Source organism: Saccoglossus kowalevskii, chromosome 15 (assembly GCF_978046115.1).
Source record: "Saccoglossus kowalevskii chromosome 15, keSacKowa6.1, whole genome shotgun sequence".
Lineage (NCBI taxonomy): Eukaryota > Metazoa > Hemichordata > Enteropneusta > Harrimaniidae > Saccoglossus > Saccoglossus kowalevskii.
In genome coordinates, this window is record NC_140655.1 from 23903425 (window position 1) to 23922567 (window position 19143).

The 19143-nt window shown below is 34.9% G+C and overlaps 1 protein-coding gene across 1 annotated transcript in view; it reads left to right on the forward strand.

Moving 5' to 3' along the window:
* The first annotated feature begins 1247 nt into the window (after window positions 1–1247).
* The window catches only part of LOC100370244 (D-glucuronyl C5-epimerase B-like), a 95217-nt gene continuing 77321 nt past the window's right edge, over window positions 1248–19143 (forward strand). Inside the window, exon 1 of the mRNA XM_006813268.3 lies at window positions 1248–1604. The gene's annotated coding sequence lies outside the window, so the exon portion shown is untranslated. The remainder of the gene's footprint in view (window positions 1605–19143) is intronic.

Consider the following 19143-nt stretch of genomic DNA (forward strand, 5'->3'; position numbering starts at 1 on the left):
AACTAAGACCTAAGTCTATAAAACTGAATATTTTCTCCAACCGTGCATATCGTTCCTCAAAATACAAGGTACAAGTCAGTATTATCAATGGCATGCATGTAATCCCTGTCCATTTTCAGTGAATGTGTTTATTATAAAGCAGAATATTCATATAAATATCGAGAAACAGGATTAAACAAGACTTGAGCTTGGGAAGTGATTTTATTAAAATTAAAATAGATTTGATTATGAAAATGAATTTTAAAACGAAAATGAATTTTAAAACGAAAATGGATTTTAGAATGAAAATGAATTTTAAAAAATGGATTTTAAAACGAAAATGAATTTGAATGAAAAATGACAGTACAAATAAAACCAAGATTAAATCAAAAACGAATGTTAAATCGAAAACGAAATTTAAAATGAAAACGAAAGTTAAATCGAAAACGAAATTTAAAATGAAAACGAACGTTAAATCGAAATTCAAAATGAAAACGAAAGTTAAATCGAAAATTAAATTGAGAAGAAATAATAAAGTGAAAACTGAAAATATAATTTAAAACGGAAATGAAAATTTAAAAAAAATACAAAAATAAAGCCTAATTATTGAATATTGCCGTACTTAAATGACATTCTACTAACTATTCACCCAATGTAGATGACTCCAAATCAATCGTTTAACCAATTAAACTTTTTCAGTTTTCAGCTGGCTTGGATCTCCATCTGATTCCCCCCGCCGGGAATGTTTCCATATCAAAGGGCCGTTTATAGCAACGCTACCTTGTATCAAATCTCGCAGGTTGGGTTGTTTGTTCATCCTTAAAACAGGTCAAGACCAGGATGAAATAATGAAATTTGGCTCCAATATTCCGATTTTCAATTTGTCGTAGTACGCCCTCAGTCCAATTTAATACATTAAGCTCGTATTTTGTAAGTTTAACTGTGATAATGAGAATAAAATAATGAATGGCCACAGTATGTAGGGCAGATGTACGCATAATTTAAAAAGAAATAAAACCGCTGTGGCTTTATTACTTGAAGCATTAAATATGGATATTTTTCATAGTCTAAGTGTAAATTTCAAAGATGAAACATGACGTTTTGACATAATTCCATCTTGTTTATTTGATACACGCAAGGAAAAATGAATGGCCAAAATTATTTCTGTAGCGATTTTTAGATTTACGCCCTCTGTGGCAGAACTCTGTCGTACGTTTTATTCGGCCCGTGAACCGTGTTGGGTGCCGTGATTGGTTTATGCAGACGATAACCTTTGTCCCAAGATTTACCGAATGGGTTATCGAGGTCGCGTTATTTGATATCGCGTGCTATTTTGCTGAGGATTGTTCATTCTCCCAAATTAACCAGAGTTTGGTGTATTCACTCAGAAGTACCATCAACGGAGTGAAACATTTAAATCCATATAGTAACACTCTTGTGGAAATAGTGGAACGATCAGTGTATATACGTATTGCTTGGTTGGTGACGCCATTTTGTGAAGAAATACACGGCTGTCAACGCACTAACAGCAGATGTGTTCACTATTCACCTTTTTCTGTTTTGAAGTCGATCAAGTGCACGGGTATCAGTTCTTGTGTCGCCGAGTTACAGACGAAGTCCAGCAGGTATGTACCTTCGTGACATTCCGCTGCTGCCACATGTATTCATATAATGCACTGTACTCGTCGTGTTTGTTGTGATACGATGCGATGGCGAAATGTGTGTCAATACTGTTGACAGCGCGAGCGAGTCCGCGTTCGTGCCTTTGACCTCAAATATGTCGATCAGATCTCTCTTGTTTGTTTGCCACTGGTGTTACTAGCGACCTGCACCTGGTTATCGGATTAGAGTAAACAGTAATTGTTTTTTACCTAAGACCGTGATTTCAGTGTGTTCTGCTCTCCCCATGCGTATTGCAGTTGCATAGTGGAAGTACATACTTCCTATTCACAGGGCAATGACATGAATACATGAACAGACTTCCGTTAAGTTAAAATTTACAGGAAACGTTAATCATAGGTAATACGTTTATTATTTACGTATTAGTTGTTCGTGTTGTCGGGAGTAAGAGTAACTCGCACAAGTAAGAAGCGAATGGGTTGTTGACCCATCTCTGATATCGTGTGTTACTGTTAGGCATACATGTTGTAACTTCGATTGAAACCATAATTGAGTGAAAGATTAAATGTATACATTTGATCACCAAATATCATTATGAATATGCATAACTGATACCACAGGCATAAAAAAAGTTGTTTACAAGTTAATCCTGATAACATTTTAATTTGCATTCAAATATGACAATATACATTTGTACCATGGTTCCAAGGTGGTCAATTTTTCAAACTACTGTTACCGGTAATACATGTAAATGTAAATTTTGGTGGCCATTGCAATAGGGTCATGAAGCGCTCCCAACACAAAAAATGTATTTGTATTTGTAGCCTGCTTGTTTATAATTTATGAATTATATAATTATATTTGTTATTACATGCGCTTAATTATAGTAAATATACAAGTTTACTATAAATATTTAAAATAACAAAAGTATTATAACCTAAATAGCTGTAGTTGCTATTCCTATCTGAATCTACTACGTATGAAAGCAGCATTATATATTGACGCACCATGGCCTGGCTACCATAGGGAAATATACTTCCTCCAAGTTCAAGAAAACCTTCAACCTTATGCATTGTAAAAATAAGTAATAATTTTATTAAAGCGCGGGAGTCGTCATCTGCGCATGCGTCAGATAGCCATAGTGTGTCATTGTTTACAAACAAGCATCTACCCATGAGCCTTTGCATTTTTAGCGTGTGTTGTTATCGCTGTTTGGGCCTAGATTCCCGCGCTTGCGCAGGTGACAACCCTCTTGTTTTAATGTACCATGTCCATGTTTCAGTAAAAATGTTCTATCTCTATTGTAAACCCCCCCCCCCCCCCCCCCCCCCGCCTTAGAAAAAACAAACTCTGAGCATTATGTATTAACTTACCATAGCCTTGTCACCAGGGAAATAATGCTTTCCATTATAATAATGCACACCATTCCACATCAAACTTAGTAATGAGGAACAGAGAAACAAATTTCTGTATTTTTGGTAGCCCTACCTACCCAAATTTATATTTTATAAAAATTCTTTTTAATTGAAAGAGGCAAGTTGGGTAGTACCAATATCAAAGGTAAGTTTTCAAAATTTCTTCATAAACCATTTAGGTAGTTTTAGCTTGTTACTGGAAAATTATGCAGATTTTTGTTTCCGTATAACTACATGTATCAATCTACCACGGCTTTGTTTTCATTGATTAACTCACTATCCTCCCAAATAACCATCATCCATTGTAGATCAGCTATACATGTATTAACCCACTGTGTCCTTGTCCAGACGAAGCTTGTGCATTGTATAATTAACTACTAACCTTATTAATCCATCACAACTTTGTTTTCATTAGAGACAAGTAACATTCTAACCCCATTTACACAGGTGGCCTTCACATTTAGATAACTGTTGGTATTGAGATTGTAAATAGTTTAATATATAGACCTTCAGTCTATTGCTGATACACTAAAAAATCACAAAGGAGGAAAGCTCTGCAGACCTCAGATCAATAAAAAATCAAATGCTCCCATCAACCCCACACATTCATGAAAATAATATTGCGTGCAGTGCATGTGCAGTTGAATGAACACTGATAATAACATCATCACATTCTATGTACATGTGCATTTAACCATCTGTTAATGTTGTATGAACATGTTCAAAATTGTTATAGGTGCGTTTGAATGTCTTCCCTGTTTAATTAATTGCGCGTCATGTTCGTGTCACATTCAAACACTTTTCCTTTTTTACTTCAGACACATAAGCGCTACCAGCGCGTGATGAAAATAGATTTCTCTCACAGACGCAAATGTTCACACAGTGGAAAATGCAAAACTTTACCATTTTATTATTGCCACAAGCAGGGAAAAAATGGGGGGGGGGGGGGCAAAGCCACTGTATTCTGGGGCTAAAGCGACTGCCTAAGATTCATTCACTAACAGATGCAACTTTGGGAGAATCTTATATAAGATATGCAGGTGCTTGTATTCGACTGAACCTGGTTGACACTGGGATAGCATATTACATTCCATTTTGATAGACTGATTGGTGCACAGTCCTGTCGTAGCAAAAACATCCGGAAGAGACGAAACCATAACACTCGGTGTCAGGAGTCTGGCAAAAAAAATATTATTAAAATACACAAGTATACATCAAATGTGATGTTTGAATTACGGGTATACATGTATGCGCTTTTATTTGACATGTGCCTTTAATAGAACCAATATGGTATTCATCATTGCAATTTGTATGGTTCTTGTACTGCACTTAAATTATTCGTCTAGTCAGGAGAAATACTGTAGTGGTTGAAAAAATAGTAAATTGTCAGATATATTAATTTTTTATTTTCCTGAATTTAAACATCGCAACATTTCTAGTGTGAACATGTCTTCATTTCAGGTCTGAAACTCGCATGGAACTCAGTACTACCCATGGTCTAGTCAACCCATTGCAAAGCACACCTTGGTCTCTACCATTTGTGTGGTTAACAGCTTTATTGAAGGGCAGCATCATTCTGCTTGTAGCACTCGGGTATCTAATTTACAGTAAAAACTAGGGGTGGTCCGAAGTAGTTGAAACTATACATAAATGGTAACATCTCAGAAAGGTACTTGCCACCTGGTTTCAGTTACTGAAATTCTACACATAAGTCGCTATCGACATATTCTATAGTTTCGATTGTTATATATTTGCAGTTAACCATGGACCATTTAGAACTGGCATAATTCCTCAAACCTGCCGGCAACAGCCAGGTTCTTGTTACACACTCCAGTATTTGTTTTGTCAGCTGAGGACTATTTGTCTGGAAAGGTGACCCATGAAATTGTAAGGTTAAAGTGCAAAGCTAAAAAAAGAATATGAAATGCAACACTTGTATTATTGTATGTACATGTGGTCTAAGACTTGAAAAAAATTAATTCAATGTGACCGAGGGTCAATATACATGTACAGGTAACTGCTACATTGTATTAAAAGCTTTCATGAAGTGCCATGAGCAGAGTTCTCTCTGCATGGCTATACAAGTTCAAGGTTGTTCAAGTAAGATATTCATATTATGCATGTAAAATGCCAAGACTGTGTATCAGTAATTATTGAATGCCTGCTTCTTCACAGATACTAGCTAATGATAGTTTGATAACTACATATGTACATGTATCAACAGTAATTGACAAAAGTTTCTTCACAAAGAACATTTGCTTTTCTTTTCTACCCTAAATTCCGACTGTAAAGTTGAATATACAGGTTTTCTGTATGTCTCATCAGAGATGTTGGCTGTACACTGATGAGAGCCATTATGACCATCTTTGTTTCTAAGCCTATTATATACAGTAGGTATATGTATTCTAATTTATGGGTCGCTTTCAGAACATTTCAATTTTTCCTGATGCCTTTTCAAGAATACAGGTATACCGTAATGTTTATTGTGATTAGTGTGAATGGATGAACTTGGTGAAGACTGTTGAATACGTTATCAATGCTTGGTTTATTTTCTTAAAATTGCTAATTTTTTGTTTTGTATAAGGAACAATATTTTAACACTGCTAAATCGATTTCGTTTTGTATAGCCATTGGCGATATTCTCACGAAAAACTTACGAATATGTTTAGTTGGCTCAACCAAGCATTCTGATTAGTTAATAAATGCTTTGATCTATCCAGACAAAGGACACAGTTTCAGGCCATGGTAAAAACATAGCGGATATCAATTTGTGTGTTTTTGTTCTGCCAAAAACAATTTGTATAACAATCCAAGGAATTCATTTCATGTTCATTATTATAATCACAACTGAGTAATCAACATTTGTAACATTTTGAAAACAAGTAATATTAAAATGTTGAAGAGCATACATTTGTATAAACGGATAAACTGATCTCAGCAATTGTTTTTTATTAGCTCCGCTGTCGACTTTGTCGAGCGGAGCTTATCATATGAGTGATTGTCCGTCATCGTCTATCGTCCGTGTCAATGTTTTACTTTTTCGACTTCTTCTTGAAAACTACAAGCCTGAATGCTTTGATACTTGGTGTATATGTACCTTGGGTAGACCTCTCTCAGATTTGTTCATTTCATGATGATATCTTCAATTCTCTAATTTTGGTGAATATTTTTGTCATTTTTAGTAAAAAGTGATATTTTCAACTTCTTGTTAAAAACCGCAAGTCCAATTGCTTTGATATTGCATATATAGGTACTACATGTGGACCTCTCTCAGATTTGTTCATTTTGTAATGATATCTTTAATTCTCTAATTTTGGTGAATATTTTTGTAATTTTTGGTAAAAAGTGATATTTTCGACTTCTTGTTGAAAACCGCAAGTCCAATTGCTTTGATATTACATATATAGGTACTACATGTGGACCTTTCTCAGATTTGTTCATTTCATGATGATATTTTTAATTCTCTAATTTTGATGAATATTTTTGTAATTTTTGGTAAAAAGTGATATTTTCGACTTCTTGTTGAAAACCGCAAGTCCAATTGCTTTGATATATTATACATATAGGTACTACATATGGACCTCTCTCAGATTTGTTCATTTTCTAATGATATCTTCTGTTCTTTAATTGCCATGTGCATTGCTAACAGCGGAGCTATCTCAGCCGACAGGCTGCTTGTTTGAAACTTGTGTTATGCTTGTCATTACTAACAAAACTTAAACCAGTGCACATTGCACTAAAATTACTGAATATTTATTTTTGTTATAATGTGGAAATAAAGACAATTTTCGTTTTTTTGTTGGACTAGCATTTTCAACTGTTTGTAATGCTTGATTTAGAACCAAATTACATCCTGTTACTTTCGTTAGATGCCTAAATTGGATACTTATCGTAGTCATAATAAGGGTTTAAGTAACCATATTCACTGTATTACTGTCTTGTGTTTAAAATATAAAGTGGTTTTTGTTTGTTTGGTGGTCAAGCCAGTGCCTGTGGTGTGTGGGGTTTAGCCAGTGCCTGTGGTGTATGGGGTCGAGCCCGAGCCTAGGATGTGTGTGTGTGTGTGTGGGGGGGGGGGGTCAAACCAAGTGGCTCTTCTGTGTGGGGATCAAGCCAGTGCCTGGGGTGTGTTGGGTCAAACCAGTGCCCTCAGGTATGTGCGGTCAAGTCAGTATCTGGTGTGTGTATGGTCAAGCCAGTGCCTGGTGCGTGTGGGGGTCAAGCCAGTGCCTGGTGCGTGTGGGGTTCAAGCCAGTTCTTAAGGTGTGTCACTTCTTCAAGGGTCAAGCCTTTTGATCGCTGGGAGTGTCATTCACTCTGCCAGGCACATGCGTGTTCTGCCTGGAAAAGTCGGGGCTTGGGGTACATCATCCATTGCTTCTCTCCTAAGCTAGCAAGTAATCTGCAGTGTGTGGCAGTCAATGGGAGGGGGGTGGCTTCCTAAGAGTCAACAGTCCCTGGGTCCATGAATTCTCACAATGTCAGCTGTGATGTGTTATATGTCAGTCTCAACCGTGAAACAAATATCTCATAGCTTTAAATGATGAAAGAATGAAAGTGAAAATATGAGTTTATACAATCGGTGTGGATTAGAGAACATGATGTGCCTTCTAAGTGTATCAAACGTGAAACAATATTTGTGTTTTATGTTTAGTAATCGATTACTTTCTAAAAAGCAAATACATGTTAGGAATTCTCCTACATACATATACATGTATGTGTAATGGTTTGTTTGAAGATAACATCTTTGCTCCAATAATGATGATGATGATGTCGTTATTTACAAAATCTGCATTGCATACAAAATCTGCCCTACTATGTAGTCTTTCACAATGTCCTAACCTTAACAAAGTATTGGCAATTTACAAATTTCGCTTTGTTGCTAATTGACAAGGAAATTATTTCTTTCCATTTCCGCTGGCAATACACCTGTGCCACCTGTTTGGATAAATAAAAGAATTGCTTCATTTGGTTATGAATATAGCTGTAATGCGCTGATAGCGTGCCAAGTGGCCTCACTGATGGATGCAGGCACTGTTGTTCTTTATTATGTCATTGCCTTGATTGAACTAGGCAAGGCACGGACGTACATGTAGCATGTTTAATGAGTTTGACTTTTACTGCTCTACTGACCAGCAGATTACCAATTGCTTGTTAATGATTTCTACAATTATCATTGAATATTTTGTTATCGTCTTTATCCTGTCTGATAATGTGGCAACTCGCCTCACGTATTCAACCAAACTTGTTGTCTCAATAGCGCTATCACACAACTAATAGTAGTCCCGTAGCAGGTTTGTATTATCACTTAAGTTTTTCAAACCACGTCATCAATGATAATAGGGTCAAATATATATCTTCATGATATCATGTCATATTTACGTTTGTACATTTGTAGCATTACTCTTTATAATACATATGTTTGGATTTAATTGCCCCTTTGACAACCACAATTTTTCCCATCAAAATTTTGACATTATTATTTATATTTTGTAAATTTTTCTATATTTTCTATAATTTTTTTTTAATATTTTTGATCGAATGCACCTTATTTCCCATTGGTTGCCAATCTTGATCAAAATTTAGATGAATTATGCAAATTATATCATGTTTTTTCTTGTTTTTAGCACCGCTGTCGACTTTGCGGAGCTTATCGTATGAGTGATTGTCCGGCGTCGTCCGTGTCAATGTTTTACTTTTTCGACTTCTTCTTGAAAACTACAAGTCTGAATGCTTTGATACTTGGTGTATATGTACCTTGGGTAGACCTCTCTTAGGTTTGTTCATTTCATGTTGATATCTTCAATTCTCTAATTTTGATTAATATTTTTGTCATTTTTGGTAAAAAGTGATATTTTCGACTTCTTGTTAAAAACCGCAAGTGCAATTGCTTTGATATTACATATATAGGTACTACATGTGGACCTCTCTCAGATTTGTTCATTTTGTAATGATATCTTTAATTCTCTAATTTTGGTGAATATTTTTGTCATTTTTGGTAAAAAGTGATATTTTCGACTTCTTGTTAAAAACCGCAAGTGCAATTGCTTTGATATTTTATATATAGGTACTACATGTGGACCTCTCTCAGATTTGTTCATTTTGTAATGATATCTTCAATTCTCTAATTTTGGTGAATATTTTTGTCATTTTTGGTAAAAAGTGATATTTTCGACTTCTTGTTAAAAACTGTAAGTCCGATTGCTTTGATATTACATATATAGATACTACATGTAGACCTTTCTCAGATTTGTTCATTTTGTGATGATGTCTTCAATTCTCTAATTTTGGTGAATATTTTTGTCATTTTTGGTAGAAAGTGATATTTTCGACTTCTTGTTAAAAACCAATAGTTCAATTGCTTTGATATTACATATATAGATACTACATGTAGACCTTTCTCAGATTTGTTCATTTTGTGATGATATCTTCAATTCTCTAATTTTGGTGAATATTTTTGTCATTTTTGGTAAAAAGTGATATTTTCGACTTCTTGTTAAAAACTGGAAGTCCGATTGCTTTGATATTACATATATAGATACTACATGTAAACCTTTCTCAGATTTGTTCATTTTGTGATGATATCTTAAATCCTCTAATTTTGGTGAATATTTTTGTCATTTTTGGTAAAAAGTGATATTTTCGACTTCTTGTTAAAAACCGCAAGTGCAATTGCTTTGATATTTTATATATAGGTACTACATGTGGACCTCTCTCAGATTTGTTCATTTTGTAATGATATCTTCAATTCTCTAATTTTGGTGAATATTTTTGTCATTTTTGGTAAAAAGTGATATTTTTGACTTCTTGTTAAAAACTGTAAGTCCGATTGCTTTGATACTATACATATTGTTCATTTTCTAATGATGTCTTCAGTTCTTTAATTGAAATGTGCATTGCTAACAGTGGAGCTATCTCAGCCGACAGGCTACTTGTTTGATAAGGCCACACTGATTTAATGTTATGGATGAAATCCTCTGAAGACCCCAAAACTAATGTGAGAGGGCGAAAAAAAAAACTACTACGGAGCTGTTATTACAAATTGAATCACAGTGTACCAAAAAAACAAGTCTTTATTTGTAGGAGGCACATGTTGATGTACACATCTCGTACTGTATTACTGTCACAGGTATCATCACCTTTGATTTTGAAAAGGCTAGAGGATAAGGCAGATGTTAGCTTTGCCAAAGGCATACACATCAACTCAATAATTAAGAAAAACGTACTGTGTTGTATTTAAAAAAAAATTAATTAAAAATGAACAATAAGTTTGTCAACAGCAACCTGGAAATTAACTTCTTTGACATTCAAACTACAGCTTTTAAAGTGACACTTCAGATAGACTAAGTGTAGACACAAACGCTCTAGAACTATTTCAACTATGTAACAAATTATATAAGAGGCTTGATATTGAAAAAAAACATCAACAGAGAGTCAACAAAAATTTGGATGCAGAAAATTATGTACATGTATCATGATCAAATTATTACTGACTGTGTATGTAAGCAAATTATCCGAATCAGAAAATGAAAAAAACAAGTCATTGTCAATGACACGTCCCCGTTCCGTTCATATTTGAGTGACATATACATTCAAAGCAGATCATGACCGAAATGCACCTGCATATGTACAACACATTGTACTAAATCTGAACAAAATCCATCCATGCATGACTAAGATCCGGTTCCGGAATTGTGAAAATACGCGATTTTGATGCATTTTCGGTCTTAAAATGGCCATCGTTCAGCTATTGTTAAGCAGATCATGAAACAATTGCACATACATATTTGTGACATGATGTACCTTGTGTGTGTGAAGTTTGAACTTGATCAATCCAGACATGTCTCGGATACGGATCCAGAACTGAATTCTTTAAAACAAAATGGCCGCCAATCGGCCATTTCGAACTTGATCTGAAAAAAAAAATGACATGCATCAAGGTTCTATTATGTTTAATGTATGTACCAAATTTGAACAAAATCCGTCCATGCATAACTGAGATCCGGGTCCGGAATGGTGAAAATGTACGATTTCAATGCATTTTCGACCTTAAAGCGACCGCCATTTGGCTATCGTTAATGAGATCATGAAACAAATGCACATACATATTTGTGACATGATGTACCTTGTGTGTGTGAAGTTTGAACTCAATCAATCCAAGCATGTCTCAGATACGGATCCAGAACTGAATTCTTTAAAACAAAATGGCCGCCAGTCGGCCATTTCAAACCCGATCCAAAAAAAAATGACGTGCATCAAGGTCCTATTATGTTTAATGTATGTACCAAATTTGAACAAAATCCGTCCATGCATAACTGAGATCCGTGTCCGGAATGGTGAAAATGTGCGATTTTGATGCATTTTTGGCCTTAAAATAGCCGCTCTTCGGCTATCGTTAATCGGATCATGAAAAAAATGCATGTGCATATGTCCCATATAATGTGTGATGTATGAGTGAAGTTTGAACTTAATTGGTCCATGCATGTTTGAGATACAGGTGATCACGGACGCACGCACGGACGCACGCACACAGGGCAAAACATAAGTCCCCGTTTTCGGACTACGTCCGAACAGGGACTAAAAATAGTAAGAAATTTTTCTCCACCCCGAAAGGAGACTTTGGCCGAGGAGCTTCCGCTGCTTTCGTTGCAGTTTTGTCGACTTCAATGCGGACAAAGCAACCAAACTGACTTGTCGCCTGACCGACTTTTAGGCCACCATACACCTCCACTCCTCTCCCATTTCTCTCATCGTGCAGAAGAAAGGTGGGACAGCTCTGGACAATATGTTCTTAAAGTTGTCTGGGCGAAACTCGCTTGCCGCTACCGATCTCTCGTATAGCTGTGTAAACGTCACATCTCCCTGGCCAACGTCAATTGCATACCAGTCTACAACAATCCCTCCGTTTTAAGTATTTTGGTGGTGTGGTCGCTATGTTGGATCATTTATGACAAAGTTGGCATGTTTTGGGACAATCTCTTTCCCATAGGTCTTTGCGCTTTACGTAACGCGCATCTAACTGTGTGGAGTTTGGTTTTACGACAAATCAGCGCTTTGCGACAATATGAGTCAGCAAGTTCCGGACAGAAAACCAATCTGTGGAGAATCGTCGTCAGAGATTTTTTTTTTTTTTTTTATGAGAACAGGCGAAAACTAATGCACGCGCGGATGTCATCCATAAAATTAAGTTTTGAACTCAAAATCCAAAATGGCCGTTGATGGCTTTTGATGTTCTTCCAAATAGTCCTTGTAAGTTTCAATTAGTACCTGCCATGTACAGTAGCTTTGACCTTCAAATTGTGTGCTTTCAAAACACCTCGTCTTAGATTTTAACAAAAACAATTTATAATCATTCTAGTTTCTTCAATTTAGTTCAGTTTAGTTCAATTTAATCACCAATTCCCACATTTTGAAATAGATTGGATTGGTGGAAAATTCAGCTGACATTTACTAGAAGTAATTAATTGAGCGAGTTTCGTAATTGGTATGGAAATACATGTACTATTATACAGGCAAAATGAAGCGTAAAAAATTAGTTCTGGATATCTGTGAATTTGGAAAGATTGCATCTTGATTTCAAATACTGGTAAGAGAAAAATTTCACTTATCGTTTACAACAAGCTAATCTTACCTGATTTGGTCAGCAAAATTTTGCTGAAGCCATTATGCAACATACTGATACTTCAAATTTGGAAAAACAAGGAATCCTACTAGTACATGTATGTTTATTGTTTTCAGTTTAACAAAATTAAAAAGTGTGAGTACTATGTATGACCTTACAAAAATAGAAGTTGCTGAACCGACTTAATCTTCGAATATGGTACAGGGTGTGAAGCAGATCAAATATGACATTGTGTACAGTAGATAAAGACTACTTTACTTTCTTGTAACTTTCGGTGATTTTTTTTTCTTTAACCCAAGAAAATTTCTTGCCTGAACTAAGCCTTTAGAAATCTTTTTAACAACACTACAGTATTAACCTTTTCACCACCAGACTTTCTCACCCAAATAGTCAATTTTCAGTTTTTACTAAAACAAATTTTGGCTATTTTTGTCAGAATCTTCAGAAGGAAAGTGCAGACAATATGCAATATAATATTGTGAATCAATTAGTGATGAACAGAGGGTACTGGTGGTGAAAACATTAAGTTTGTTTTTGTTTACTCGTTTACTTGTCCGAATTGAATTTCTTTATGAATAATTTACATGACATAAAGCTTATAAGTGATTCATTCAAAACAAATATTATTGCAGTTTATCATTACACAATCTCTCTATCACTGGTCTGGCATTCTGTGATTTTTTGTGACTTTGTGGGTTATACTATCACAATGGTTCGGACAAGATCTTAAGGGTTTTTTGAAAAAATGAAGCCTATTATACAATTTTTTTTTTTTCAATACATTGTGATGTTCGTGTTGGCGACATGTGAACATACTCAGTGTTCCTGTCCCTATTATTTTTTATGAAATTATTAAAACAACGGCAAATGTTTCATTCTGGAAAAGTATGTTGAAATCGGTCCGCTAGTTGAATATACAATTTTGTAGAAAAAACAGAATTGATTTTGATATTGTTTATTTGGCAGGGTTTTCCAATATTTATGTTAATATCGATATTGTTGAATATCATAACAAGAACGATTTTGTGTTTTTTATTTTGTACGTGATCCATTACAGTTTTCACTGTGGCACAATTTTCTGCCCCAATTACGAGTGAATGGCGTAACTCAGCCATACAAAATGTGTTTTGTTGTTACAACAACCTATTTCGAAATTGGTAAGGTAGTTAAATTGTATTTTAATATTGAATAGATTACTAAATCAACAAAATCCCCAAATAACTTATGTATTAATTAATATAATATCCGTGACTGAGACATGTGCACAGATACATTTACGACAATCTGTTGTTAATACAAAAAATATGAATTCTGAAATTCTTATCTGAAGGTGTCAACGGTTTATTTACCTGGTACGAGCATTGGTACAGTAGATTGCATATCGTTTCCAGACTGGGGTTAGATGGTTTGTGATCAGTACATGTGCCTTTGATAGGAAGGCTGATAAATGTGCATTAATACATTGATTAACTAATGTTCAAATGTGGTTCATGTACATCAAAGTCAACAAACCCATATATAGTACATTTGTACATCCAACTTTTCTCATTCAAATGTGTCTAGTGTCTAATGCAAATTTAAATTAGATGATTGGATTTGTTAGGCAAGTGCCTTCCTCCATCCCATGAGGTGTTCATGCATAAATTAGACAAAAAATTGGAGCTGCCCAATTCACAGCAAGACTTTTCCAGGTTTACTAATAACTGATACATGTACATGTGCATGGCTTTAATAAATGCACTGTAGTTTGAACAGTTAAGATCACCTGTGGGCATTCAATAAAGAGCGAGTATTAACTAAATAAGAGGGAAAAAATTATCCTGTTTTTTAAGTTGTTTATTTCACCCAGTATGAAATTTTTATGAGAAAAATTGTCAGAAAGCTGGCAGGAATGGGTCTATTGGAAAATGGAATTATTTTCATAGGAACTCGTGTTAAAGCCTAATTACATAAAAATAATACTTATCTACCGGTATATCGTATTTGTCAGAATTTCCCAATAATTCAGAACAAAATGATGAATTATGACAAAAAGTTTCAATACTGAACTGTGTAATTGAGCGACTACATTACACAAACCCTTGGTGGCAATTTACTCTGTTATTTTCAGTCAGTGCTACATTGTATCACAACAGCTGCTTCAGTCATTTGGGAACTCTGGCCTCTTCTTGAGATAACCTTTGACCTCTAATTGGGGATTGGTATCTTAATGTGTAGCCACACATGTGTAATTGTTAGAATGGACACTATTCCGTTGCCACTGTTATTCCCTGGATTACTCTTGCTGTTTTCTGCAGCTGTTTATTATTATGCACTATTCAGTGTTGGTGAAAGCATGTAATCAATAACATAGACATGTCATGTTTGTTAGACTCCACGTCTACTACAGTTGGTTCATCAACGCTATCTATCTGTCCGCATGTATTGTGTAATCGATTAATTTCTACTCCGTCTGCCAGTGACTTCAATCTATTTCATTCAATTCGCAATCAATTTTCACGCAAATATTGGATTATAGAGTGATTACTTGTGTTGCACTATTGGTGACATATTGTCCTGTTATGGCTGCAAGGTGGACAGTCTCTGATGTGTATGTTTAAAATGTGACGTTATATACTTTACACTTTATCTCTAAGAGACATGTGTCTAGGACCTTTTCGGCAAAATTGAAATCACAGAATATTCAAATTTCGTGATTGATTGATAAAACAAGTGATCAGCCTGTATACAAGGGTCAGAGTGGAGTCAGAATGTGAAATTCTGTTTTAGCATGTGTGGAGTCAGGATGTGAAATTCTGTTTTAAGCATCTGTGGAATTAACTTGTATGTGTGAGGGTCAGAGGGGAGTCAGAATATGAAATTCTGTTTTAGCATGTGTGGAGTCAGGATGTGAAATTCAGTTTTAGCATCTGTGGAATTAACCCATACAGTATGTGTGGGGGTCAGTATGAAGTCAGGGTGGGAAATTCCATTTTAACATCTGGAATTAACCCATACATGTATGTGTGGGGATCAGAGTGGAGTCTGAACTTGAAAAATCAAGCTTAGCATCTATGGAATTAACCCATATGTGTGCGGGTCAAAGTGGAGTCAGGATGTGAAATTCAGTTTTAGCATCTATGGAATTAACCTGTATGTGTGGGGACATGAAAATTCAGTTTTAGCATCTGTGAAATTAACCCATACATGTATGTGTGGGAGGTCAGAGTGGGGTCAGGATATGAAAATTCAGGTTAAGCATCTTTGAAATTAACCCATACATGTATGTGTGGGAGGTCAGAGTGGGGTCAGGATGTGAAAATTTAGTTTTAGCATCTGTGAAATTAACCCATACATGTATGTGTGGGAGGTCAGAGTGGGGTCAGGATGTGAAAATTCGGGTTAAGCATCTGTGAAATTAACCCATACATTTATGTGTGTGAGGGTCAGAGTGGGGTCAGGATGTGAAAATTCAGTTTTAGCATCTGTGAAATTAACCCATACATGTATGTGTGGGAGGTCAGAGTGGGGTCAGGATGTGAAAATTCAGTTTTAGCATCTGTGAAATTAACCCATACATGTATGTGTGGGAGATCAGAGTGGGGTCAGGATGTGAAAATTCAGTTTTAGCATCTATGGAATTATCCTGTATGTGTGGGGGTCAGAGTGGGGTCAGGATGTGAAAATTCTGTTTCAGCATCTGGAATTAATATTAACTTATAAGGAATAAAAGGAAATTGATTGACTATTTCAGAATGACAAAAATTGATGAATAAATCAGAATAAAACTTTGATAGCATTGTGGAATAATTAGCATAGTATATGTTATTAATCCCTGGGGCTTCAGCCACATCTGACTACATGAGTTATTGATTGTGATGTACACCAGCTACTTTCTATAATATTTACTTTGCTGTGACAAAAAATCTTGTTATAAACCTGAAAATGAAATAATGCTAAATAACCCTGCCCTGTTAGGTTTTTGTTTGTGTTGTATTCTAGTGAGGTTTATTTTCAAGATAACAAGATGAATAGTTCATGAGGTTCAAGTGTTCTAAATGACTCCTTTGTATAGGGACTACTGCAATCATTATCCACAGTGAATATAGAATAAATTACCTTTGATAGGTATAGTTAGGAGAGGTCCCTTGATTATAGTCTTCCCTCTGGATTACCTCTACTGTAAGGTGAACTCCACATTGATAATAAGTGTATATATTCATGCTTTCTCATATATGTAATTTCCATCATGAGATTCATGGTATTGAACATTATTTTACCCCAATTTTTGGCTTTGCTGATTCCCCGGATACCAAGAGAATCATGATGATGATCATCATCATAATATTGTTGAACTTGATTATCTCCATTTCAAACTCAAGGTCAAACCCTTCTTAAATACCTCTATAATATTGATATAATATCTAAACTATTTTGAAAATCAACAAATCTAGTCTGGTATTTGGTTAGTAGCCTTGGTGTACTTCTAAATTTTATTTCATGTACATGTACTGTAGCTGATGATGTAGACCTTGTGCTCCCACCTCTGCTGTATACCCACCGATTGGCAGCCATTTTGTTTTAACAAATGGAGTGTCAGGTTCTAGATCTGATGTGCTTTGACTGGGCACTTTCAAACTTGACACATGCATCACACATAATTTAATAAGCACATGATAAGCACATGCATTTGTTGAATGATCCAATTCACTATGGCCGAATGGTGACCATTTTAGTGCTAAAAATTCATCAAAATCAAGCATTTCTGCCATTCATTATGCATGATCATATTTCATTCAGTCTTGTTATGTTTATTACCGGTAAACATAATGGATTCTTGATGCACATCATTTCTTTCCCACACTTGATTTTTAATTAATGGGTGACTGTTGGCCATTTTGTTTTTAATGAATGCTGTTTCGGAAGCCGTATTGCTAACATGGCTGGACTGATCATGTTCAAACTTTTGAAATGTAACACATTTGCACATGCATCTGTTTCAGAATCTGATTCAAGATGGTTGCTCATCATTTTCGTGCCAAAAGTTCATTATGAATGTCATGATCAGAATACAGGAAGGAATCGCACAAATAAACTGGCTCCACTTTGTATCATGTCTATAAATGTAAATAATTATTTTTGTACTCATGTTGACAGTCACTAAAAACTGGATGGCAACTGGTCGTTAACAATGACTTGTTTTTTCACAATCTGTGCATGCATGTTGCTGCTACATATGTGTGTCTCACAGAAATATAATCATGTTCATTTTTGACATTCTGCAACATAAATAAATTAATTATAGTTATAAATTTATACATGCTGTGGTATTGGTAACAGCGATTAATATTCAATATTATTATTCATAATATTCTTTATTAGATCTTGGTGGTGGTAAAAAACAAACAACAAAAATAAAAAATTAAACGGAATAAGTAAATAAAATAAAAAATTATATAAATTATAAATATTACAGGTCCTTTCATATTACCGGTATCGTCATATTGTTCTGTGTAATCTGATCCATGTGATACTTATTCTAATTCCTATTTGATAATCCACTGACTTAATATGGTTATAACAGTGTTATTATGATCTACTGCTCAGGTAACACTAATTAGCCTCTTCAGAAGCCTAACATCATAAAATACATACATGTACGTGTATTAATGATGGTTTATAGACAATATGTGGAAAGCATGTTAGCCCCTTACGGTACCATGTATAATAGAATAAATCAGACATGCATCTTGTATTTTTATTGACATGAGCAGAATTACAGAATTACAAACAAAATGGCCAAAAAAATTACCTCTCTCTCCCACATACATTTTACATTACTTAGACTTTAGTCTTTTATGTTTTTTCTTTTGTCTCGTGTGTGTACTTGTGTTTTATTATATTTAATGTCTTTTTTTGGTGTCAAATAAAATATACTATACTATACTACATTTTGTATATTCAAATGGGAAAAATTCAAATTGTTATCGTCATTGTCTTGAAATTTTCTATATTTTTTTTCTTCTACATTTCTTGTTTCAAGCTGATTGGTTTATAATTTATAGTTCTGTCTTGAATTCATGATTTCTTATGAAATGCTTCCTGATCATATTCACTTGTTTGGATATCTCATTAGCAACACAGTACATAATGTGTTTACTGTCTGAATACACATAATTTGTCAAACTGCTATTCCTTTTTTTGCAAGCATGCATAGTTGATGTACATTTCACTGAATTTGACCAATAACAATTTAACTCTATATGCAGTGTAATATCTGAAAACAGTCGCATGCAGTAAACTATCCTCCTAAATGAGTCTGACCTTTGACCTCAAGCAGTTGAAATCGATTAGCCTGAGACTAGTTATGATTACAGGAAATAAAACAACAGCACTTAACCCTTAATAGCAATAGAGACCGCCATTATTATTATGAGAAGTAATCACAGCGTGGAAAATTTCCTGTAATTTGATTTTAATGGTTTTTTTTCACAGCTCATCAGTTCTTTGAGTATGATTATGGTGATC